This window comes from Centroberyx gerrardi, chromosome 4 (assembly GCF_048128805.1).
Source record: "Centroberyx gerrardi isolate f3 chromosome 4, fCenGer3.hap1.cur.20231027, whole genome shotgun sequence".
Classification (NCBI taxonomy): Eukaryota; Metazoa; Chordata; class Actinopteri; order Beryciformes; family Berycidae; genus Centroberyx; species Centroberyx gerrardi.
In genome coordinates this window covers 35581822-35609696 of record NC_136000.1, presented here as the reverse complement: position 1 = coordinate 35609696, position 27875 = coordinate 35581822, and positions in this window count along the sequence as shown.

Here is a 27875-nt window from a genome sequence, read left to right as displayed (position 1 = left end):
GTTTCTGCTGCTCTGCTGCTCTCTTAAATATGCAGCACTTCTGCTTATTTCACTCTTCTCCATTTCAACATGTCTTTTACATATTTTCATACCTTTTTACTTCTTAGTATTATTACATTTTAGTACATTTCTAACATTATTACATGTCACTGCCTTCCTACTCTTCATACTACTAGTATCCTCCAGCTTTCACATAAGCCTTCCTACTAACAGATAGTTTGTTAGCCTTCATAGCTTTCCTAACAACTACATATTTTCATACCTTTTTACTTCTTAGTACTGTCACATTTTAGTACATTTCTAACATTATAACTTGTCACTTTCTTACTTTCTGTTTTTTTCTACTGAATATATACCTACTCTTCATACTCGTCATACCTGCTATTCATACTCCTTGTACCTTTCAGATTTTACAAAATAGTCTTCCTACTATCTCCTTCCACCTTTTACACATAAGCCTTCCTACATATTTTCTTACTTTTGTACTTGTTACTATTATGAAATTTTGGTACATTTCTAACATTATTACTTATCACTTTGACACTCATTACAGCTCCTTCACAGAAGTGTTTTAAACTGCCACATTTCTCACAGTTTTAACATTACATACACATATTATACTTTGCTTCAGCCGTTTCAGTTTGAACAGACGATCCACAGTCATGTTCAAAAACACCCGCGCACACACACACACACACACACACAGAAATATGTGACATAGATACAGTCATAGGATAAGAAAGAGGGAAAGAGGAGAGTGATAGACCAGTCACAGACAGCCAACAGAAAGGGTGAGCTGTACCCACACTAAACTGCACCAGTGCCACAGTTTGCACGCTCAGCAATCACACGCATTTTCTCCAGAAAATGCACCTTTCTAGTTGTGTGATTGCTGACTCAGCAATCACAGGTATAATATTCCCACTATTTATTATTGTGTGATTGCTGACTCAGCAATCACAGGTATAATATTCCCACTATTTGTGTGATTGCTGACTCAGCAATCACAGGTATAATATTCCCACTATTTATTATTATTATTATTATTATTATTATTATTATTATTAATCCGTACACTTTTTTGGCACCTATCTACTCCTTCATACTTTTAGCTAGAAACTCTGTTCAAACTTTAAAATGTTCAGCTTGTTTAGGACATAGGCGCGTGTATTCAACTTTTTGATATCTATTCTACTTTTTAAACTATTCTACTTTTTTCTACTTTTTTTTACAATGGAAGTCTATGGGCGGAATGTTAAAACCATGCCCTCTTTGAACTCTAACTACTCTTTCATACTTTAAGCTATTAACTCCATTCAAACTTTAAACGGGTCACCACTTTTAGTACTTTATCACTTTAATTCAGCTTTTTCATACCTTTTGTACTTTTTGAGTAATCGCAGTTTACGTTTTATACTTTTTTCAACCTTTATAATGGGACCCTATGGAGCTACGCTAGAGTGCGTGATGTCACAATTCACTCTAGCAGACTTTACAGGCTGCACTTTTTACTAAATTCACACATTTTAAAACTGTGACAGTTCACACAACTTTAATACTACATACACATATTATACATCAAACCCTTCAGCTGCTTCTGCTCTCACTCACAATGTCAATATATAAGCGATGCGATGTATACTTTTTGAGATATTAACGTTTGTTTGACACTAGTGTTCCAGTCTCTTTCACAGTAGTTTCTGCTGCTCTGCTGCTCTCTTACACATGCAGCTGTTCTGCTTATTTCACTCTTCTCCATTTCAACATATCTTTAACATATTTTCATACCTTTTTTACTTGTTAGTATTAATACATTTTAGTACATTTTTAACATTATTACTTGTCACTGCCTTCCTACTCTTCATACTACTAGTACCCTCCAGCTTTTCACATCAGCCTTCCTAACAGATAGTTTGTTCGCCTTCATAGTCTTCCTACCAACTACATGTTTTTATACCTTTTTGCTTCTTAGTATTGTTACATTTTAGTACATTTTAGTACATTTCCACTCTTTCACAGTAGTTTCTGCTGCTCTGCTGCTCTCTTACACATGCAGCTCTTGTGCTTATTTCACTCTTCTCCTTTTCAACATGTCTTTTACATATTTTCATACCTTTTTGACTTCTTAGTATTATTACATTTTAGTACATTTCTAAAATTATTACTTGTCACTGCCTTCCTACTCTTCATACTACTAGTACCTTCCAGCTTTTCACATAAGCCTTCCTACTCTTCCTACCAGCTGCACATTTTTATACCTTTTTACTTCTTAGTATTGTTACATTTTAGTATATTTTAGTACATTTCCACTCTATTTCACAGTAGTTTCTGCTGCTCTCTTACACATGCAGCTCTTCTGCTTATTTCACTCTTCTCCATTTCAACATGTCTTTTACATACTTTCATACCTTTTTTACTTGTTAGTATTATTACATTTTAGTACATTTCTAACATTATTACTTGTCACTGCTTTCCTACTCTTCATACTACCAGTACCTTCCAGCTTTTCACATAAGCCTTCCTACTCTTCCTACCAACTGCACATTTTTATACCTTTTTTACTTATTAGTATTATTACATTTTAGTACATTTCTAACATTATTACTTGTCACTGCCTTCTTACTCTTCCTACTTTTCATACTACTAGTACCTTCCAACATTTCTCTCACTCACGTTGTTGGACACACACTTCTCATTTTTTCAATCTTCTCCATTTTAATGTGTCTTTTACACATTTGCTCACCCTTTTCTTCTCACTATTTTTACATTTTAGTACATTTCTAACATCATTACTTATCACTTGGACACTCATTACAGCTCCTTCAAAGAAGTGTTTTAAACTGCCACATTTCCCACAGTTCTAACATTACATACACATATACTTTGGTTCAGCCGTTTTAATTTGAACAGAAAATACACGGTCAGTCATGTTAAGAAACACGCACACGGACACGCCAACACACACACGTGCCTACACACACCACATATGCTAGGTATTCATTACTATGGGCTGTCGCGAGCAACAGTTTGCACGCTCAGCAATCACACGCATTTTCTCCAGAAAATGCACCTTTCTAGTATTGCAGATAATATTCCCCACCGTACATTTCTTCGGCACCTAACTCCTTCCACATACTTTCACCTAGAGACTCCGTTCAAACTTTCCACTGTTCGGCTTCTTTAGGAGATGCGTGCTTGTATTTTTATAAGCAATCTGATTTCTACTTTTTAAAATATTCTACTTTTTTCTATTTTTCTATTTTACAATGTAAGTCTATGGGAGGACTGTTCAAATGCTAGAGTGCGTGATGTCATCACACACTCTAGCAGACTCTACAGACTGTAGAGGCTGTGATTTTCACTAAATATTCAATTTTCTTAAACGGTCATGACTTCCACAACTTTCACACTACATCCACATATTAGATATCAAACTGTTCTGCTACTTCTTCTGCCACTCACAATGTCAATATCTAACTCATAGCTTTTATACTTTTTGAGTTAAGGACGTTTGTTCAACACTAGTGCAAAACTGTGTTTTACAGTACTTTTCTCTCCTTTGAACAGCCTTGTCTTGTACACTTTTCAAAACTGTCACTATTCCCACAATTTTCACACTACAGACATAAATTTTACATCAAAGTCTTTGGCTATTTCTTCTGTCACTCACAATGTAAATATCTAAGTGATAGCACTTGTAGTTTTTGAGTTAGGGACGTTTGTTCAACACTACTGCTTTACAGTCTTTTGACTACTTTAAACAGCTTTTTCTTTTTACACTTGCAGTATTTAAACTGTAGTACCTCCCACAATTTTCACACTACGTACTTATATTATATATCAAACTCTTCACATACTTCTTCCGTGTATCACAATGTAAATATCTAAGTGATGGGATTTGTAGTTTTTGAGATATGGATGTTTGTTCGACACCAGTGCTATATTGTGTGTGCCTTTTTTGAACAGATTTTGTCTTTTAACCTTCAATCACTTCCACAACTTTAACATTACATACATATGTTATATATTAAACTCTTCAGCTACTTCTGCTCTCACTCACAATGTAAATATATAAACAATATGATGTATAGTTTTTGAGTTATTAACGTTTGTTCGACACTAGGGCTCCACTCTGTCACACTACTTTCTGTTCCACTGCTGCTCTCTTACACATGCAGCTCTTCTCCACTTGTCCTTTTTTCACTCTTCTCCATTTTAACATGTCTTTTACATATTTTCATACCTTTTTACTTGTTAGTATTATTACATTTTAGTACATTTCTAACATTACTACTTGTCACTGCCTTCTTACTCTTCCTACTTTTCATACTACTAGTACCTTCCAGCATTTCTCTCACTCACGTTGTTGGACACACAAACTGCCACATTTCCCACAGTTTTAACATTACATACACATATACTTTGGTTCAGCCGTTTCAATTTGATACACGGTCAGTCATGTTAAGAAACACGCACACGGACACGCCGACACACACACGTGCCTACACACACCACATATGCTAGGTATTCGTTACTATGGGCTGTCACGAGCAACAGTTTGCACGTTCAGCAATCACACGCATTTTCTCCAGAAAATGCACCTTTCTAGTTATTATTATTATTATTATTATTAATCCGTACACTTTTTTGGCACCTATCTCCTCCTTCATACTTTTAGCTAGAAACTCCGTTCAAACTTTAAAATGTTCAGCTTGTTTAGGACATAGGCGCGTGTATTCAACTTTTTGATATCTATTCTACTTTTTAAACTATTCTACTTTTTTCGACTTTTTTTTACAATGGGAGTCTATGGGCGGAATGTTCAAACCATGCCCTCTTTGAACTCTAACTACTCTTTCATACTTAAAGCTAGACACTCCATTCAAACTTTAAACGGGTCACCACTTTTAGTACTTTATTACTCTTATTCAGCTTTTTCATACCTTTTGTACTTTTTGAGTAATCACAGTTTAAGTTTTATGCTTTTTTCAACCTTTATAATGGCAGCCTATGGAGCTACGCTAGAGTGCGTGATGTCACAATTCACTCTAGCAGACTTTACAGGCTGTACTTTTTACTAAATTCACACATTTTTAAACTGTGACAGTTCACACAACTTTAATACTACATACACATATTATACATCAAACCCTTCAGCTGCTTCTGCTCTCACTCACAATGTCAATATATAAGCGATGCGATGTATACTTTTTGAGATATTAACGTTTGTTTGACACTAGTGTTCCACTCTTTTTCACAGTAGTTTCTGCTGCTCTGCTGCTCTCTTACACATGCAGCTCTTCTGCTTATTTCACTCTTCTCCATTTCAACATGTCTTTTACATATTTTCATACCTTTTTTACTTGTTAGTATTATTAGATTTTAGTACATTTCTAACATTATTACTTGTCACTGCCTTCCTACTCTTCATACTACTAGTACCCTCCAGCTTTTCACATCAGCCTTCCTACTATCTGTCCTGATGCCCCTCTGGGGCATCAGGACAGATAGTTTGTTCGCCTTCATAGTCTTCCTACCAACTACATATTTTTATACCTTTTTACTTCTTAGTACTGTTATATTTTAGTACATTTCTAACTATTACTTGTCACTTTTGTATTTTCTGTTTTTTCTACTGAATATATATCCACTCTTCATACTTCATACTTGTTGTACCTTTCATCTTTTATATATAAGCCTTCCTACTCTTCCTACTGTTCATACTACTAGTACCTTCCAGCTTTTCACATAAGCCTTCCTACTAACAGATAGTTTGTTCGCCTTCGTAGTCTTCCTACCAACTGCACATTTTTATACCTTTTTACTTCTTAGTATTGTTACATTTTAGTATATTTTAATACATTTCCACTCTTTTTCACAGTAGTTTCTGCTGCTCTGCTGCTCTCTTAAACATGCAGCACTTCTGCTTATTTCACTCTTCTCCATTTCAACATGTCTTTTACATATTTTCATACCTTTTTACTTCTTAGTATTATTACATTTTAGTACATTTCTAACATTATTACATGTCACTGCCTTCCTATTCTTCATACTACTAGTATCCTCCAGCTTTCACATAAGCCTTCCTACTAACAGATAGTTTGTTAGCCTTCATAGCCTTCCTAACAACTACATATTTTCATACCTTTTTACTTCTTAGTACTGTCACATTTTAGTACATTTCTAACATTATAACTTGTCACTTTCTTACTTTCTGTTTTTTTCTACTGAATATATACCTACTCTTCATACTCGTCAAACCTGCTATTCATACTCCTTGTACGTTTCAGATTTTACAAAATAGTCTTCCTACTATCTCCTTCCACCTTTTACACATAAGCCTTCCTACATATTTTCTTACTTTTGTACTTGTTACTATTATGAAATTTTGGTACATTTCTAACATTATTACTTATCACTTTGACACTCATTACAGCTCCTTCACAGAAGTGTTTTAAACTGCCACATTTCTCACAGTTTTAACATTACATACACATATTATACTTTGCTTCAGCCGTTTCAGTTTGAACAGACGATCCACAGTCATGTTCAAAAACACCCGCGCGCACACACACACACACACACACACAGAAATATGTGACATAGATACAGTCATAGGATAAGAAAGAGGGAAAGAGGAGAGTGATAGACCAGTAACAGACAGCCAACAGAAAGGGTGAGCTGTACCCACACTAAACTGCACCAGTGCCACAGTTTGCACGCTCAGCAATCACACGCATTTTCTCCAGAAAATGCACCTTTCTAGTATTGCAGATAATATTCCCCACTGTACATTTCTTCGGCACCTAACTCCTTCCACATACTTTCACCTAGAGACTCCGTTCAAACTTTAAAATGTTCAGCTTGCTTAGGACATGCGTGCTTGTATTCAACTTTTTGATATCTTTTATACTTTTTTAAATATTCTACTTTTTTCTATTTTTCTATTTTACAATGTAAGTCTATGGGAGGACTGTTCAAACCATGCCCCGTTTGAACTCTAACTACTCTTTCATACTTTCAGCTACAAACTCCATTCAAACTTTAAACAGGTCACCACTTTTAGTACTTTATCACTTTAATTCAGCTTTTTGATACCCTTTGTACTTTTTGAGTAATCACAGTTTAAGTTTTAGACTTTTTTCAATCTTTATAATGGCAGCCTATGGAGCTACGCTAGAGCGCGTGATGTCATCACACACTCTAGCAGACTCTACAGACTGTAGAGGCTGTGATTTTCATTAAATATTCAATTTTCTTAAACTGTCATGACTCCCACAACTTTCACACTACATCCACATATTAGATATCAAACTGTTCAGCTACTTCTTGTGCCACTCACAATGTCAATATCTAAGCCATAACGTTTATACTTTTTGAGTTAGGGCTGTTTGTTCAACACTAGTGCATTACAGTAATTTTGCCTATTTTAAACAGCTTTTTCTTTTTACACATGCAGTATTTAAACTGTAGTAGTTCCCACAATACACACTACATACATATATTATATATCAAAATGTTCACATACTTCTTCTGTCTCTCACAATGTAAATACCTAAGTTGTGGGATTTGTAGTTTTTTAGCTATGATGGTTTGTTCAACACTAGTGCTATACTGTTTTTGGCTGTTATGAACAGCTTTTTTCTGTTTACACATATTTGAACTGTCACAATTTCCAAAATGTTAACACTACATGCATATTTTACACATTAAAATGTTCAGCCAGTCCTGCTCTCTCTCACAGTGTAAACATCTAAGTGATGGGATTTGTAGTTTTTGAATTATGAACGTTTGAGCTCCACTTGGGCCACTGCTGGTCTCCTAATGCAGCGCTCTGCACTTGTCCATTTTCATACACACGTGGGGGGCCACACACACACTCTCTCTGTCTGTCTGTTTGTCTGTCTCACCCTACTCTCTAGCTTTTTAATAGACTATCTTTCAGTTTTTGAGATATGAATGTTTGTTCAACACCAGTGCTATACCAGGTGTGCTTATTTTGAACAGATTGTTTCTTTGAAACTTCAACCACTTCCACAACTTTAACACTACATACCATGACAGCCATAGGATAACAAAAAGGGAAAGAGGAGAGTGATAGACCAGTCACAGACAGCCAACAGAAAGGGTGAGCTGTACCCACACTAAACTGCACCAGTGCCACAGTTTGCCCGCTCAGCAATCACACGCATTTTCTCCAGAAAATGCACCTTTCTAGTTATTATTATTATTATTATTATTAATCCGTACACTTTTTTGGCACCTATCTACTCCTTCATACTTTTAGCTAGAAACTCCATTCAAACTTTAAAATGTTCAGCTTGTTTAGGACATAGGCGCGTGTATTCAACTTTTTGATATCTATTCTACTTTTTAAACTATTCTACTTTTTTCTACTTTTTTTTACAATGGAAGTCTATGGGCGGAATGTTAAAACCATGCCCTCTTTGAACTCTAACTACTCTTTCATACTTTAAGCTATTAACTCCATTCAAACTTTAAACGGGTCACCACTTTTAGTACTTTATCACTTTAATTCAGCTTTTTCATACCTTTTGTACTTTTTGAGTAATCGCAGTTTACGTTTTATACTTTTTTCAACCTTTATAATGGGACCCTATGGAGCTACGCTAGAGTGCGTGATGTCACAATTCACTCTAGCAGACTTTACAGGCTGCACTTTTTACTAAATTCACACATTTTAAAACTGTGACAGTTCACACAACTTTAATACTACATACACATATTATACATCAAACCCTTCAGCTGCTTCTGCTCTCACTCACAATGTCAATATATAAGCGATGCGATGTATACTTTTTGAGATATTAACGTTTGTTTGACACTAGTGTTCCAGTCTCTTTTACAGTAGTTTCTGCTGCTCTGCTGCTCTCTTACACATGCAGCTGTTCTGCTTATTTCACTCTTCTCCATTTCAACATATCTTTAACATATTTTCATACCTTTTTTACTTGTTAGTATTAATACATTTTAGTACATTTTTAACATTATTACTTGTCACTGCCTTCCTACTCTTCATACTACTAGTACCCTCCAGCTTTTCACATCAGCCTTCCTAACAGATAGTTTGTTCGCCTTCATAGTCTTCCTACCAACTACATGTTTTTATACCTTTTTGCTTCTTAGTATTGTTACATTTTAGTACATTTTAGTACATTTCCACTCTTTCACAGTAGTTTCTGCTGCTCTGCTGCTCTCTTACACATGCAGCTCTTCTGCTTATTTCACTCATCTCCTTTTCAACATGTCTTTTACATATTTTCATACCTTTTTGACTTCTTAATATTATTACATTTTAGTACATTTCTAAAATTATTACTTGTCACTGCCTTCCTACTCTTCATACTACTAGTACCTTCCAGCTTTTCACATAAGCCTTCCTACTCTTCCTACCAGCTGCACATTTTTATACCTTTTTACTTCTTAGTATTGTTACATTTTAGTATATTTTAGTACATTTCCACTCTATTTCACAGTAGTTTCTGCTGCTCTCTTACACATGCAGCTCTTCTGCTTATTTCACTCTTCTCCATTTCAACATGTCTTTTACATACTTTCATAACTTTTTTACTTGTTAGTATTATTACATTTTAGTACATTTCTAACATTACTTGTCACTGCTTTCCTACTCTTCATACTACCAGTACCTTCCAGCTTTTCACATAAGCCTTCCTACTCTTCCTACCAACTGCACATTTTTATACCTTTTTTACTTATTAGTATTATTACATTTTAGTACATTTCTAACATTATTACTTGTCACTGCCTTCTTACTCTTCCTACTTTTCATACTACTAGTACCTTCCAACATTTCTCTCACTCACGTTGTTGGACACACACTTCTCATTTTTTCAATCTTCTCCATTTTAATGTGTCTTTTACACATTTGCTCACCCTTTTCTTCTCACTATTTTTACATTTTAGTACATTTCTAACATCATTACTTATCACTTGGACACTCATTACAGCTCCTTCAAAGAAGTGTTTTAAACTGCCACATTTCCCACAGTTTTAACATTACATACACATATACTTTGGTTCAGCCGTTTCAATTTAAACAGACGATCCACGGTCAGTCATGTTAAGAAACACGCACACGGACACACCCACGCCCACACGTGCCTACACACACCACATATGCCACAGTTTGCACGCTCAGCAATCACACGCATTTTCTCCAGAAAATGCACCTTTCTAGTTGTGTGATTGCTGACTCAGCAATCACAGGTATAATATTCCCACTATTTATTATTGTGTGATTGCTGACTCAGCAATCACAGGTATAATATTCCCACTATTTATTATTGTGTGATTGCTGACTCAGCAATCACAGGTATAATATTCCCACTATTTATTATTATTATTATTATTATTATTATTAATCCGTACACTTTTTTGGCACCTATCTACTCCTTCATACTTTTAGCTAGAAACTCCGTTCAAACTTTAAAATGTTCAGCTTGTTTAGGACATAGGCGCGTGTATTCAACTTTTTGATATCTATTCTACTTTTTAAACTATTCTACTTTTTTCTACTTTTTTTTACAATGGAAGTCTATGGGCGGAATGTTAAAACCATGCCCTCTTTGAACTCTAACTACTCTTTCATACTTTAAGCTATTAACTCCATTCAAACTTTAAACGGGTCACCACTTTTAGTACTTTATCACTTTAATTCAGCTTTTTCATACCTTTTGTACTTTTTGAGTAATCGCAGTTTACGTTTTATACTTTTTTCAACCTTTATAATGGGACCCTATGGAGCTACGCTAGAGTGCGTGATGTCACAATTCACTCTAGCAGACTTTACAGGCTGCACTTTTTACTAAATTCACACATTTTAAAACTGTGACAGTTCACACAACTTTAATACTACATACACATATTATACATCAAACCCTTCAGCTGCTTCTGCTCTCACTCACAATGTCAATATATAAGCGATGCGATGTATACTTTTTGAGATATTAACGTTTGTTTGACACTAGTGTTCCAGTCTCTTTCACAGTAGTTTCTGCTGCTCTGCTGCTCTCTTACACATGCAGCTGTTCTGCTTATTTCACTCTTCTCCATTTCAACATATCTTTAACATATTTTCATACCTTTTTTACTTGTTAGTATTAATACATTTTAGTACATTTTTAACATTATTACTTGTCACTGCCTTCCTACTCTTCATACTACTAGTACCCTCCAGCTTTTCACATCAGCCTTCCTAACAGATAGTTTGTTCGCCTTCATAGTCTTCCTACCAACTACATGTTTTTATACCTTTTTGCTTCTTAGTATTGTTACATTTTAGTACATTTTAGTACATTTCCACTCTTTCACAGTAGTTTCTGCTGCTCTGCTGCTCTCTTACACATGCAGCTCTTGTGCTTATTTCACTCATCTCCTTTTCAACATGTCTTTTACATATTTTCATACCTTTTTGACTTCTTAGTATTATTACATTTTAGTACATTTCTAAAATTATTACTTGTCACTGCCTTCCTACTCTTCATACTACTAGTACCTTCCAGCTTTTCACATAAGCCTTCCTACTCTTCCTACCAGCTGCACATTTTTATACCTTTTTACTTCTTGGTATTGTTACATTTTAGTATATTTTAGTACATTTCCACTCTATTTCACAGTAGTTTCTGCTGCTCTCTTACACATGCAGCTCTTCTGCTTATTTCACTCTTCTCCATTTCAACATGTCTTTTACATACTTTCATACCTTTTTTACTTCTTAGTATTATTACATTTTAGTACATTTCTAACATTATTACTTGTCACTGCTTTCCTACTCTTCATACTACCAGTACCTTCCAGCTTTTCACATAAGCCTTCCTACTCTTCCTACCAACTGCACATTTTTATACCTTTTTTACTTATTAGTATTATTACATTTTAGTACATTTCTAACATTATTACTTGTCACTGCCTTCTTACTCTTCCTACTTTTCATACTACTAGTACCTTCCAACATTTCTCTCACTCACGTTGTTGGACACACACTTCTCATTTTTTCAATCTTCTCCATTTTAATGTGTCTTTTACACATTTGCTCACCCTTTTCTTCTCACTATTTTTACATTTTAGTACATTTCTAACATCATTACTTATCACTTGGACACTCATTACAGCTCCTTCAAAGAAGTGTTTTAAACTGCCACATTTCCCACAGTTTTAACATTACATACACATATACTTTGGTTCAGCCGTTTTAATTTGAACAGAAAATACACGGTCAGTCATGTTAAGAAACACGCACACGGACACGCCCACACACACACGTGCCTACACACACCACATATGCTAGGTATTCATTACTATGGGCTGTCGCGAGCAACAGTTTGCACGCTCAGCAATCACACGCATTTTCTCCAGAAAATGCACCTTTCTAGTTGTGTGATTGCTGACTCAGCAATCACAGGTATAATATTCCCACTATTTATTATTGTGTGATTGCTGACTCAGCAATCACAGGTATAATATTCCCACTATTTATTATTATTATTATTATTATTATTATTATTAATCCGTACACTTTTTTGGCACCTATCTACTCCTTCATACTTTTAGCTAGAAACTCCGTTCAAACTTTAAAATGTTCAGCTTGTTTAGGACATAGGCGCGTGTATTCAACTTTTTGATATCTATTCTACTTTTTAAACTATTCTACTTTTTTCTACTTTTTTTTACAATGGAAGTCTATGGGCGGAATGTTAAAACCATGCCCTCTTTGAACTCTAACTACTCTTTCATACTTTAAGCTATTAACTCCATTCAAACTTTAAACGGGTCACCACTTTTAGTACTTTATCACTTTAATTCAGCTTTTTCATACCTTTTGTACTTTTTGAGTAATCGCAGTTTACGTTTTATACTTTTTTCAACCTTTATAATGGGACCCTATGGAGCTACGCTAGAGTGCGTGATGTCACAATTCACTCTAGCAGACTTTACAGGCTGCACTTTTTACTAAATTCACACATTTTAAAACTGTGACAGTTCACACAACTTTAATACTACATACACATATTATACATCAAACCCTTCAGCTGCTTCTGCTCTCACTCACAATGTCAATATATAAGCGATGCGATGTATACTTTTTGAGATATTAACGTTTGTTTGACACTAGTGTTCCAGTCTCTTTTACAGTAGTTTCTGCTGCTCTGCTGCTCTCTTACACATGCAGCTGTTCTGCTTATTTCACTCTTCTCCATTTCAACATATCTTTAACATATTTTCATACCTTTTTTACTTGTTAGTATTAATACATTTTAGTACATTTTTAACATTATTACTTGTCACTGCCTTCCTACTCTTCATACTACTAGTACCCTCCAGCTTTTCACATCAGCCTTCCTAACAGATAGTTTGTTCGCCTTCATAGTCTTCCTACCAACTACATGTTTTTATACCTTTTTGCTTCTTAGTATTGTTACATTTTAGTACATTTTAGTACATTTCCACTCTTTCACAGTAGTTTCTGCTGCTCTGCTGCTCTCTTACACATGCAGCTCTTCTGCTTATTTCACTCATCTCCTTTTCAACATGTCTTTTACATATTTTCATACCTTTTTGACTTCTTAGTATTATTACATTTTAGTACATTTCTAAAATTATTACTTGTCACTGCCTTCCTACTCTTCATACTACTAGTACCTTCCAGCTTTTCACATAAGCCTTCCTACTCTTCCTACCAGCTGCACATTTTTATACCTTTTTACTTCTTAGTATTGTTACATTTTAGTATATTTTAGTACATTTCCACTCTATTTCACAGTAGTTTCTGCTGCTCTCTTACACATGCAGCTCTTCTGCTTATTTCACTCTTCTCCATTTCAACATGTCTTTTACATACTTTCATACCTTTTTTACTTGTTAGTATTATTACATTTTAGTACATTTCTAACATTATTACTTGTCACTGCTTTCCTACTCTTCATACTACCAGTACCTTCCAGCTTTTCACATAAGCCTTCCTACTCTTCCTACCAACTGCACATTTTTATACCTTTTTTACTTATTAGTATTATTACATTTTAGTACATTTCTAACATTATTACTTGTCACTGCCTTCTTACTCTTCCTACTTTTCATACTACTAGTACCTTCCAACATTTCTCTCACTCACGTTGTTGGACACACACTTCTCATTTTTTCAATCTTCTCCATTTTAATGTGTCTTTTACACATTTGCTCACCCTTTTCTTCTCACTATTTTTACATTTTAGTACATTTCTAACATCATTACTTATCACTTGGACACTCATTACAGCTCCTTCAAAGAAGTGTTTTAAACTGCCACATTTCCCACAGTTCTAACATTACATACACATATACTTTGGTTCAGCCGTTTTAATTTGAACAGAAAATACACGGTCAGTCATGTTAAGAAACACGCACACGGACACGCCCACACACACACGTGCCTACACACACCACATATGCTAGGTATTCGTTACTATGGGCTGTCGCGAGCAACAGTTTGCACGCTCAGCAATCACACGCATTTTCTCCAGAAAATGCACCGTTCTAGTTATTATTATTATTATTATTATTAATCCGTACACTTTTTTGGCACCTATCTACTCCTTCATACTTTTAGCTAGAAACTCCGTTCAAACTTTAAAATGTTCAGCTTGTTTAGGACATAGGCGCGTGTATTCAACTTTTTGATATCTATTCTACTTTTTAAACTATTCTACTTTTTTCTACTTTTTTTTACAATGGAAGTCTATGGGCGGAATGTTAAAACCATGCCCTCTTTGAACTCTAACTACTCTTTCATACTTTAAGCTATTAACTCCATTCAAACTTTAAACGGGTCACCACTTTTAGTACTTTATCACTTTAATTCAGCTTTTTCATACCTTTTGTACTTTTTGAGTAATCGCAGTTTACGTTTTATACTTTTTTCAACCTTTATAATGGGACCCTATGGAGCTACGCTAGAGTGCGTGATGTCACAATTCACTCTAGCAGACTTTACAGGCTGCACTTTTTACTAAATTCACACATTTTAAAACTGTGACAGTTCACACAACTTTAATACTACATACACATATTATACATCACACCCTTCAGCTGCTTCTGCTCTCACTCACAATGTCAATATATAAGCGATGCGATGTATACTTTTTGAGATATTAACGTTTGTTTGACACTAGTGTTCCAGTCTTTTTCACAGTAGTTTCTGCTGCTCTGCTGCTCTCTTACACATGCAGCTGTTCTGCTTATTTCACTCTTCTTCATTTCAACGTGTCTTTTACATACTTTCATACCTTTTTTACTTGTTAGTATTATTACATTTTAGTACATTTCTAACATTATTACTTGTCACTGCCTTCCTACTCTTCATACTACCAGTACCTTCCAGCTTTTCACATAAGCCTTCCTACTAACAGAACATTTTTTTAGCCTTCGTAGTCTTCCTACCAACTACATATTTTTATACCTTTTTACTTCTTAGTACTGTTACATTTTAGTACATTTTAGAACATTCCCACTCTATTTCACAGTATTTTCTGCTGCACTCCTCCTCTCTTACACATGCAGCACTTGTGCTTATTTCACTCTTCTTCATTTCAACATGTCTTTTACATATTTTCATACCTTTTTTACTTGTTAGTATTATTACATTTTAGTACATTTCTAACATTATTACTTGTCACTGCCTTCCTACTCTTCATACTACTAGTACCTTCCAGCTTTTCACATAAGCCTTCCTACTAACAGATAGTTTGTTAGCCTTCGTAGTCTTCCTACCAACTACATATTTTTATACCTTTTTACTTCTTAGTACTGTTACATTTTAGTACATTTTAGAACATTCCCACTCTATTTCACAGTATTTTCTGCTGCACTCCTCCTCTCTTACACATGCAGCACTTGTGCTTATTTCACTCTTCTTCATTTCAACATGTCTTTTACATATTTTCATACCTTTTTTACTTGTTAGTATTATTACATTTTAGTACATTTCTAACATTATTACTTGTCACTGCCTTCCTACTCTTCATACTACTAGTACCTTCCAGCTTTTCACATAAGCCTTCCTACTAACAGAAAGTTTGTTAGCCTTCGTAGTCTTCCTACCAACTACATATTTTTATACCTTTTTACTTCTTAGTACTGTTACATTTTAGTACATTTTAGAACATTCCCACTCTATTTCACAGTATTTTCTGCTGCTCTCTTACACATGCAGCACTTGTGCTTATTTCACTCTTCTTCATTTCAACGTGTCTTTTACATATTTTCATACCTTTTTTACTTGTTAGTATTATTACATTTTAGTACATTTCTAACATTATTACTTGTCACTGCCTTCCTACTCTTCATACTACTAGTACCTTCCAGCTTTTCACATAAGCCTTCCTACTAACAGATAGTTTGTTAGCCTTCGTAGTCTTCCTACCAACTACATATTTTTATACCTTTTTACTTCTTAGTACTGTTACATTTTAGTACATTTTAGAACATTCCCACTCTATTTCACAGTAGTTTCTGCTGCTCTCTTAAACATGCAGCTCTTGTGCTTATTTCACTCTTCTCCATTTCAACGTGTCTTTTACATACTTTCATACCTTTTATACTTCTTAGTATTATTACATTTTACTACATTTCTAACATTATTACTTGTCACTGCCTTCCTACTCTTCATACTACCAGTACCTTCCAGCTTTTCACATAAGCCTTCCTACTAACAGAAAGTTTTTTTAGCCTTCGTAGTCTTCCTACCAACTACATATTTTTATACCTTTTTACTTCTTAGTACTGTTACATTTTAGTACATTTTAGAACATTCCCACTCTATTTCACAGTATTTTCTGCTGCACTCCTCCTCTCTTACACATGCAGCACTTGTGCTTATTTCACTCTTCTTCATTTCAACATGTCTTTTACATATTTTCATACCTTTTTTACTTGTTAGTATTATTACATTTTAGTACATTTCTAACATTATTACTTGTCACTGCCTTCCTACTCTTCATACTACTAGTACCTTCCAGCTTTTCACATAAGCCTTCCTACTCTTCCTACCAACTGCACATTTTTATACCTTTTTACTTCTTAGTACTGTTACATTTTAGTATATTTTAGTACATTTCCACTCTTTTTCACAGTAGTTTCTGCTGCACTGCTGCTCTCTTACATATGCAGCTCTTGTGCTTATTTCACTCTTCTCCATTTCAACATGTCTTTTACATATTTTCATACCTTTTTTACTTGTTAGTATTATTACATTTTAGTACATTTCTAACATTATTACTTGTCACTGCCTTCTTACTCTTCCTACTTTTCATACTTACCTTCCAGCATTTCTCTCACTCACGTTGTTGGACACACACACTTCTCATTTTTTCACTCTTCTCCATTTTAACGTGTCTTTTACACATTTGCTCACCCTTTTCTTCTCACTATTTTTACATTTTAGTACATTTCTAACATCATTACTTATCACTTGGACACTCATTACAGCTCCTTCAAAGAAGTGTTTTAAACTGCCACATTTCCCACAGTTTTAACATTACATACACATATACTTTGGTTCAGCCGTTTCAATTTAAACAGACGATCCACGGTCAGTCATGTTAAGAAACACGCACACGGACACGCCGACACACACACGTGCCTACACACACCACATATGCCACAGTTTGCACGCTCAGCAATCACACGCATTTTCTCCAGAAAATGCACCTTTCTAGTATTGCAGATAATATTCCCCACCGTACATTTCTTCGGCACCTAACTCCTTCCACATACTTTCACCTAGAGACTCCGTTCAAACTTTCCACTGTTCGGCTTCTTTAGGAGATGCGTGCTTGTATTTTTCTAAGCAATCTGATTTCTACTTTTTAAAATATTCTACTTTTTTCTATTTTTCTATTTTACAATGTAAGTCTATGGGAGGACTGTTCAAACCATGCCCCGTTTGAACTCTAACTACTCTTTCATACTTTCAGCTACAAACTCCATTCAAACTTTAAACAGGTCACCACTTTTAGTACTTTATCACTTTAATTCAGCTTTTTGATACCCTTTGTACTTTTTGAGTAATCACATTTTAAGTTTTAGACTTTTTTCAATCTTTATAATGGCAGCCTATGGAGCTACGCTAGAGCGCGTGATGTCATCACACACTCTAGCAGACTCTACAGACTGTAGAGGCTGTGATTTTCATTAAATATTCAATTTTCTTAAACTGTCATGACTCCCACAACTTTCACACTACATCCACATATTAGATATCAAACTGTTCAGCTACTTCTTGTGCCACTCACAATGTCAATATCTAAGCCATAACGTTTATACTTTTTGAGTTAGGGCTGTTTGTTCAACACTAGTGCATTACAGTAATTTTGCCTATTTTAAACAGCTTTTTCTTTTTACACATGCAGTATTTAAACTGTAGTAGTTCCCACAATACACACTACATACATATATTATATATCAAAATGTTCACATACTTCTTCTGTCTCTCACAATGTAAATACCTAAGTTGTGGGATTTGTAGTTTTTTAGCTATGATGGTTTGTTCAACACTAGTGCTATACTGTTTTTGGCTGTTATGAACAGCTTTTTTCTGTTTACACATATTTGAACTGTCACAATTTCCAAAATGTTAACACTACATGCATATTTTACACATTAAAATGTTCAGCCAGTCCTGCTCTCTCTCACAGTGTAAACATCTAAGTGATGGGATTTGTAGTTTTTGAATTATGAACGTTTGAGCTCCACTTGGGCCACTGCTGGTCTCCTAATGCAGCGCTCTGCACTTGTCCATTTTCATACACACGTGGGGGGCCACACACACACTCTCTCTGTCTGTCTGTTTGTCTGTCTCACCCTACTCTCTAGCTTTTTAATAGACTATCTTTCAGTTTTTGAGATATGAATGTTTGTTCAACACCAGTGCTATACCAGGTGTGCTTATTTTGAACAGATTGTTTCTTTGAAACTTCAACCACTTCCACAACTTTAACACTACATACCATGACAGCCATAGGATAACAAAAAGGGAAAGAGGAGAGTGATAGACCAGTCACAGACAGCCAACAGAAAGGGTGAGCTGTACCCACACTAAACTGCACCAGTGCCACAGTTTGCCCGCTCAGCAATCACACGCATTTTCTCCAGAAAATGCACCTTTCTAGTATTGCAGATAATATTCCCCACCGTACATTTCTTCGGCACCTAACTCCTTCCACATACTTTCACCTAGAGACTCCGTTCAAACTTTCCACTGTTCGGCTTCTTTAGGAGATGCGTGCTTGTATTTTTATAAGCAATCTGATTTCTACTTTTTAAAATATTCTACTTTTTTCTATTTTTCTGTTTTACAATGTAAGTCTATGGGAGGACTGTTCGAACGCTAGAGTGCGTGATGTCATCACTCACTCTAGCAGACTCTACAGACTGTAGAGGCTGTGATTTTTACTAAATATTCAATTTTTTTAAACTGTCATCACTCCCACAACATTCACACTACATCCACATGTTAGATATCAAACTGTTCTGCTACTTCTTCTGCCACTCACAATGTCAATATCTAACTCATAGCTTTTATACTTTTTGAGTTAGGGACGTTTGTTCAACACTAGTGCAAAACTGTGTTTTACAGTACTTTTCTCTCCTTTGAACAGCCTTGTCTTGTACACTTTTCTAAACTGTCACTATTCCCACAATTTTCACACTACAGACATATATTTTACATCAAATTCTTTGGCTATTTCTTCTGTCACTCACAATGTAAATATCTAAGTGATAGCACTTGTAGTTTTTGAGTTAGGGACGTTTGTTCAACACTACTGCTTTACAGTCTTTTGACTACTTTAAACAGCTTTTTCTTTTTACACTTGCAGTATTTAAACTGTAGTACTTCCCACAATTTTCGCACTACATAATTATATTATATATCAAACTCTTCACATACTTCTTCTGTGTATCACAATGTAAATATCTAAGTGATGGGATTTGTAGTTTTTGAGATATGGATGTTTGTTCGACACCAGTGCTATATTGTGTGTGCCTTTTTTGAACAGATTTTGTCTTTCAACCTTCAATCACTTCCACAACTTTAACATTACATACATATGTTATATATTAAACTCTTCAGCTACTTCTGCTCTCACTCACAATATAAATATATAAGCAATATGATGTATAGTTTTTGAGTTATTAACGTTTGTTCGACACTAGGGCTCCACTCTGTCACACTACTTTCTGTTCCACTGCTGCTCTCTTACACATGCAGCTCTTCTCCACTTGTCCTTTTTTCACTCTTCTCCATTTTAACATGTCTTTTACATATTTTCATACCTTTTTACTTGTTAGTATTATTACATTTTAGTACATTTCTAACATTACTACTTGTCACTGCCTTCTTACTCTTCCTACTTTTCATACTTACCTTCCAGCATTTCTCTCACTCACGTTGTTGGACACACACACTTCTCATTTTTTCACTCTTCTCCATTTTAACGTGTCTTTTACACATTTGCTCACCCTTTTCTTCTCACTATTTTTACATTTTAGTACATTTCTAACATCATTACTTATCACTTGGACACTCATTACAGCTCCTTCAAAGAAGTGTTTTAAACTGCCACATTTCCCACAGTTTTAACATTACATACACATATACTTTGGTTCAGCCGTTTCAATTTAAACAGACGATCCACGGTCAGTCATGTTAAGAAACACGCACACGGACACACCCACGCCCACACGTGCCTACACACACCACATATGCCACAGTTTGCACGCTCAGCAATCACACGCATTTTCTCCAGAAAATGCACCTTTCTAGTATTGCAGATAATATTCCCCACTGTACATTTCTTCGGCACCTAACTCCTTCCACATACTTTCACCTAGAGACTCCGTTCAAACTTTAAAATGTTCAGCTTGCTTAGGACATGCGTGCTTGTATTCAACTTTTTGATATCTTTTATACTTTTTTAAATATTCTACTTTTTTCTATTTTTCTATTTTACAATGTAAGTCTATGGGAGGACTGTTCAAACCATGCCCCGTTTGAACTCTAACTACTCTTTCATACTTTCAGCTACAAACTCCATTCAAACTTTAAACAGGTCACCACTTTTAGTACTTTATCACTTTAATTCAGCTTTTTGATACCCTTTGTACTTTTTGAGTAATCACAGTTTAAGTTTTAGACTTTTTTCAATCTTTATAATGGCAGCCTATGGAGCTACGCTAGAGCGCGTGATGTCATCACACACTCTAGCAGACTCTACAGACTGTAGAGGCTGTGATTTTCATTAAATATTCAATTTTCTTAAACTGTCATGACTCCCACAACTTTCACACTACATCCACATATTAGATATCAAACTGTTCAGCTACTTCTTGTGCCACTCACAATGTCAATATCTAAGCCATAACGTTTATACTTTTTGAGTTAGGGCTGTTTGTTCAACACTAGTGCTTTACAGTAATTTTGCCTATTTTAAACAGCTTTTTCTTTTTACACATGCAGTATTTAAACTGTAGTAGTTCCCACAATACACACTACATACATATATTATATATCAAAATGTTCACATACTTCTTCTGTCTCTCACAATGTAAATACCTAAGTTGTGGGATTTGTAGTTTTTTAGCTATGATGGTTTGTTCAACACTAGTGCTATACTGTTTTTGGCTGTTATGAACAGCTTTTTTCTGTTTACACATATTTGAACTGTCACAATTTCCAAAATGTTAACACTACATGCATATTTTACACATTAAAATGTTCAGCCAGTCCTGCTCTCTCTCACAGTGTAAACATCTAAGTGATGGGATTTGTAGTTTTTGAATTATGAATGTTTGAGCTCCACTTGGGCCACTGCTGGTCTCCTAATGCAGCGCTCTGCACTTGTCCATTTTCATACACACGTGGGGGGCCACACACACACTCTCTCTGTCTGTCTGTCTGTCTGTCTCACTCTACTCTCTAGCTTTTTAATAGACTATCTTTCAGTTTTTGAGATATGAATGTTTGTTCAACACCAGTGCTATACCAGGTGTGCTTATTTTGAACAGATTGTTTCTTTGAAACTTCAACCACTTCCACAACTTTAACACTACATACCATGACAGCCATAGGATAAGAAAGAGGGAAAGAGGAGAGTGATAGACCAGTCACAGACAGCCAACAGAAAGGGTGAGCTGTACCCACACTAAACTGCACCAGTGCCACAGTTTGCACGCTCAGCAATCACACGCATTTTCTCCAGAAAATGCACCTTTCTAGTATTGCAGATAATATTCCCCACCGTACATTTCTTCAGCACCTAACTCCTTCCACATACTTTCACCTAGAGACTCCGTTCAAACTTTCCACTGTTCGGCTTCTTTAGGAGATGCGTGCTTGTATTTTTATAAGCAATCTGATTTCTACTTTTTAAAATATTCTACTTTTTTCTATTTTTCTATTTTACAATGTAAGTCTATGGGAGGACTGTTCAAATGCTAGAGTGCGTGATGTCATCACACACTCTAGCAGACTCTACAGACTGTAGAGGCTGTGATTTTCACTAAATATTCAATTTTCTTAAACGGTCATGACTCCCACAACTTTCACACTACATCCACATATTAGATATCAAACTGTTCAGCTACTTCTTCTGACACTCACAATGTAAATATCTAACTCATAGCTTTTATACTTTTTGAGTTAGGGACGTTTGTTCAACACTAGTGCAAAACTGTTTTACAGTACTTTTCTCTCCTTTGAACAGCCTTGTCTTGTACACTTTTCAAAACTGTCACTATTCCCACAATTTTTACACTACAGACATATATTTTACATCAAAGTCTTTGGCTATTTCTTCTGTCACTCACAATGTAAATATCTAAGTGATAGCACTTGTAGTTTTTGAGTTAGGGACGTTTGTTCAACACTACTGCTTTACAGTTTTTTGACTACTTTAAACAGATTTTTCTTTTTACACTTGCAGTATTTAAACTGTAGTACCTCCCACAATTTTCACACTACATAATTATATTACATATCAAACTCTTCACATACTTCTTCTGTGTATCACAATGTAAATATCTAAGTGATGGGATTTGTAGTTTTTGAGATATGGATGTTTGTTCGACACCAGTGCTTTTCCTTGTGTGCCTTTTTTGAACAGATTTTGTCTTTAACCTTCAATCACTTCCACAACTTTAACATTACATACATATGTTATATATTAAACTCTTCAGCTACTTCTGCTCTCACTCACAATGTAAATATATAAACAATATGATGTATAGTTTTTGAGTTATTAACGTTTGTTCAACACTAGGGCTCCACTCTGTCACACTACTTTCTGTTCCACTGCTGCTCTCTTACACATGCAGCTCTTCTCCACTTGTCCTTTTTTCACTCTTCTCCATTTTAACATGTCTTTTACATATTTTCATACTTGCCACTTTCTTACTTTCTGTTTTTTTCTACTGAATATATACCTACTCTTCATACCTGCTATTCATACTCCTTATTCCTTTCAGATTTTACAAAATAGTCTTCCTACTATCTCCTTCCACCTTTTACACATAAGCCTTCCTACATATTCTCTTACTTTTGTACTTGTTACTATTATGAAATTTTAGTACATTTCTAACATTATTACTTATCACTTTGACACTCATTACAGCTCCTTCACAGAAGTGTTTTAAACTGCCACATTTCCCACAGTTTTAACATTACATACACATATACTTTGGTTCAGCCGTTTCAATTTAAACAGACGATCCACGGTCAGTCATGTTAAGAAACACGCACACGGACACACCCACGCCCACACGTGCCTACACACACCACATATGCTAGGTATTCGTTACTATGGGCTGTCACGAGCAACCGTTTGCACGCTCAGCAATCACACGCATTTTCTCCAGAAAATGCACCTTTCTAGTATTGCAGATAATATTCCCCACCGTACATTTCTTCGGCACCTAACTCCTTCCACATACTTTCACCTAGAGACTCCGTTCAAACTTTCCACTGTTCGGCTTCTTTAGGAGATGCGTGCTTGTATTTTTATAAGCAATCTGATTTCTACTTTTTAAAATATTCTACTTTTTTCTATTTTTCTATTTTACAATGTAAGTCTATGGGAGGACTGTTCAAATGCTAGAGTGCGTGATGTCATCACACACTCTAGCAGACTCTACAGACTGTAGAGGCTGTGATTTTCACTAAATATTCAATTTTCTTAAACGGTCATGACTCCCACAACTTTCACACTACATCCACATATTAGATATCAAACTGTTCAGCTACTTCTTCTGCCACTCACAATGTCAATATCTAAGCCATAATGTTTATACTTTTTGAGTTAGGGCTGTTTGTTCAACACTAGTGCAAAACTGTGTTTTACAGTACTTTTCTCTCCTTTGAACAGCCTTGTCTTGTACACTTTTCTAAACTGTCACTATTCCCACAATTTTTACACTACAGACATATATTTTACATCAAAGTCTTTGGCTATTTCTTCTGTCACTCACAATGTAAATATCTAAGTGATAGCACTTGTAGTTTTTGAGTTAGGGACGTTTGTTCAACACTACTGCTTTACAGTCTTTTGACTACTTTAAACAGCTTTTTCTTTTTACACTTGCAGTATTTAAACTGTAGTACCTCCCACAATTTTCACACTACATACTTATATTATATATCAAACTCTTCACATACCTCTTCTGTGTATCACAATGTAAATATCTAAGTGATGGGATTTGTAGTTTTTGAGATATGGATGTTTGTTCGACACCAGTGCTATATTGTGTGTGCCTTTTTTGAACAGATTTTGTCTTTTAACCTTCAATCACTTCCACAACTTTAACATTAAATACATATGCTATATATTAAACTCTTCAGCTACTTCTGCTCTCACTCACAATGTAAATATATAAGCAATATGATGTATAGTTTTTGAGTTATTAACGTTTGTTCGACACTAGGGCTCCACTCTGTCACACTACTTTCTGTTCCACTGCTGCTCTCTTACACATGCAGCTCTTCTCCACTTGTCCTTTTTTCACTCTTCTCCATTTTAACATGTCTTTTACATATTTTCATACCTTTTTACTTGTTAGTATTATTACATTTTAGTACATTTCTAACATTACTACTTGTCACTGCCTTCTTACTCTTCCTACTTTTCATACTTACCTTCCAGCATTTCTCTCACTCACGTTGTTGGACACACACACTTCTCATTTTTTCACTCTTCTCCATTTTAACGTGTCTTTTACACATTTGCTCACCCTTTTCTTCTCACTATTTTTACATTTTAGTACATTTCTAACATCATTACTTATCACTTGGACACTCATTGCAGCTCCTTCAAAGAAGTGTTTCAAACTGCCACATTTCCCACAGTTTTAACATTACATACACATATACTTTGGTTCAGCCGTTTCAATTTAAACAGACGATCCACGGTCAGTCATGTTAAGAAACACGCACACGGACACACCCACGCCCACACGTGCCTACACACACCACATATGCCACAGTTTGCACGCTCAGCAATCACACGCATTTTCTCCAGAAAATGCACCTTTCTAGTTATTATTATTATTATTATTCCGTACGTTTTTTGCCGAGTTTCAACTCCTTCATACTTTCACCTAGAGACTCCGTTCAAACTTTAAAATGTTCAGCTTCTTCAGGAATGGTGTGCTATTATTTTTCTCAGTGATTTGACTTTTACTTTTTAAGATATTCTACTTTTTTCTACTTTTTTTTATAATGGGAGTCTATGGGCGGAATGTTCAAACCATGCCCTCTTTGAACTTTAACTACTCTTTCATACTTTAAGCTAGAAACTTCATTCCAACTTTAAACGGGTCACCACTTTTAGTACTTTATCACTTTAATTCAGCTTTTTGACAACTTTTGTACTTTTTGAGTAATCGCAGTTTACGTTTTATACTTTTTTCAAACTTTATAATGGCAGCTTATGGAGCTACGCTAGAGTGCGTGATGTCACAATTCACTCTAGCAGACTTTACAGGCTGTACTTTTTACTAAATTCACACATTTTAAAACTGTGACAGTTCACACAACTTTAATACTACATACACATATTATACATCAAACCCTTCAGCTGCTTCTGCTCTCACTCACAATGTCAATATATAAGCAATGCGATGTATAGTTTTGGAGATATTAACTTTTGTTTGACACTAGTGTTCCACTCTTTTTCTGTTTCTGCTGCTCTCTTACACATGCAGCTTTTGTGCTTATTTCACTCTTCTCGATTTCAACATGTCTTACATATTTTCATACCTTTTTTACTTCTTAGTATTATTACATTTTAGTACATTTCTAACATTATTACTTGCCACTGCCTTCTTACTCTTCATACTACTAGTACCTTCCAGCTTTTCACATAAGCCTTCCTACTAACAGATAGTTTGTTAGCCTTCATAGTCTTCCTACCAACTACATATTTTCATACCTGTTTACTTCTTAGTATTTTTACATTTTAGTACTTTTCTAACATTATTACTTGTCACTTTATTACTTTCTGTTTTTTTTCTACTGAATATATGCCTACTCTTCATTCTATTCATACTTCTTGTACCTTTCAGCTTTTATATATAAGCCTTCATACTTTTCCTACTGTTCATACTACTAGTACCTTCCAGCTTTTCACATAAGCCTTCCTACTAACAGATAGTTTGTTAGCCTTCATAGTCTTCCTACCAACTACATATTTTCATACCTTTTTACTTCTTAGTACTGTTACATTTTAGTACATTTCTAACATGATTACTTGTCACTTTCATATTTTCTGTTTTTTTCCACTGAATATATACCTACTTTTCATACCTGCTATTCATACTCCTTGTACCTTTCAGATTTGACAAAATAGTCTTCCTACTATCTCCTTCCACATTTTACACATAAGCCTTCCTACATATTTTCTTACTTTTGTACTTGTTACTATTATGAATTTTAGTACATTTCTAACATTATTACTTATCACTTTGACACTCATTACAGCTCCTTCACAGAAGTGTTTTAAACTGCCACATTTCTCACAGTTTTAACATTACATACACATATTATACTTTGCTTCAGCCGTTTCAGTTTGAACAGACAGTCATGTTCAAAAACACGCGCGCACACAGACACACACATACAGCTGCTGGTACGTACACATCCACCCCCACGCACACACACACACAGACAGAAATATGTGACATAGATACAGCCATAGGATAAGAAAGAGGGAAAGAGGAGAATGATAGACCAGTCACAGACAGCCAACAGAAAGGGTGAGCTGTACCCACACTAAACTGCACCAGTGCCACAGTTTGCACTCTCAGCAATCACACGCATTTTCTCCAGAAAATGCACCTTTCTAGTTGTGTGATTGCTGACTCAGCAATCACAGGTATAATATTCCCACTATTTATTATTGTGTGATTGCTGACTCAGCAATCACAGGTATAATATTCCCACTATTTATTATTATTATTATTATTATTATTATTAATCCGTACACTTTTTTGGCACCTATCTACTCCTTCATACTTTTAGCTAGAAACTCCGTTCAAACTTTAAAATGTTCAGCTTGTTTAGGACATAGGCGCGTGTATTCAACTTTTTGATATCTATTCTACTTTTTAAACTATTCTACTTTTTTCTACTTTTTTTTACAATGGAAGTCTATGGGCGGAATGTTAAAACCATGCCCTCTTTGAACTCTAACTACTCTTTCATACTTTAAGCTATTAACTCCATTCAAACTTTAAACGGGTCACCACTTTTAGTACTTTATCACTTTAATTCAGCTTTTTGATACCTTTTGTACTTTTTGAGTAATCGCAGT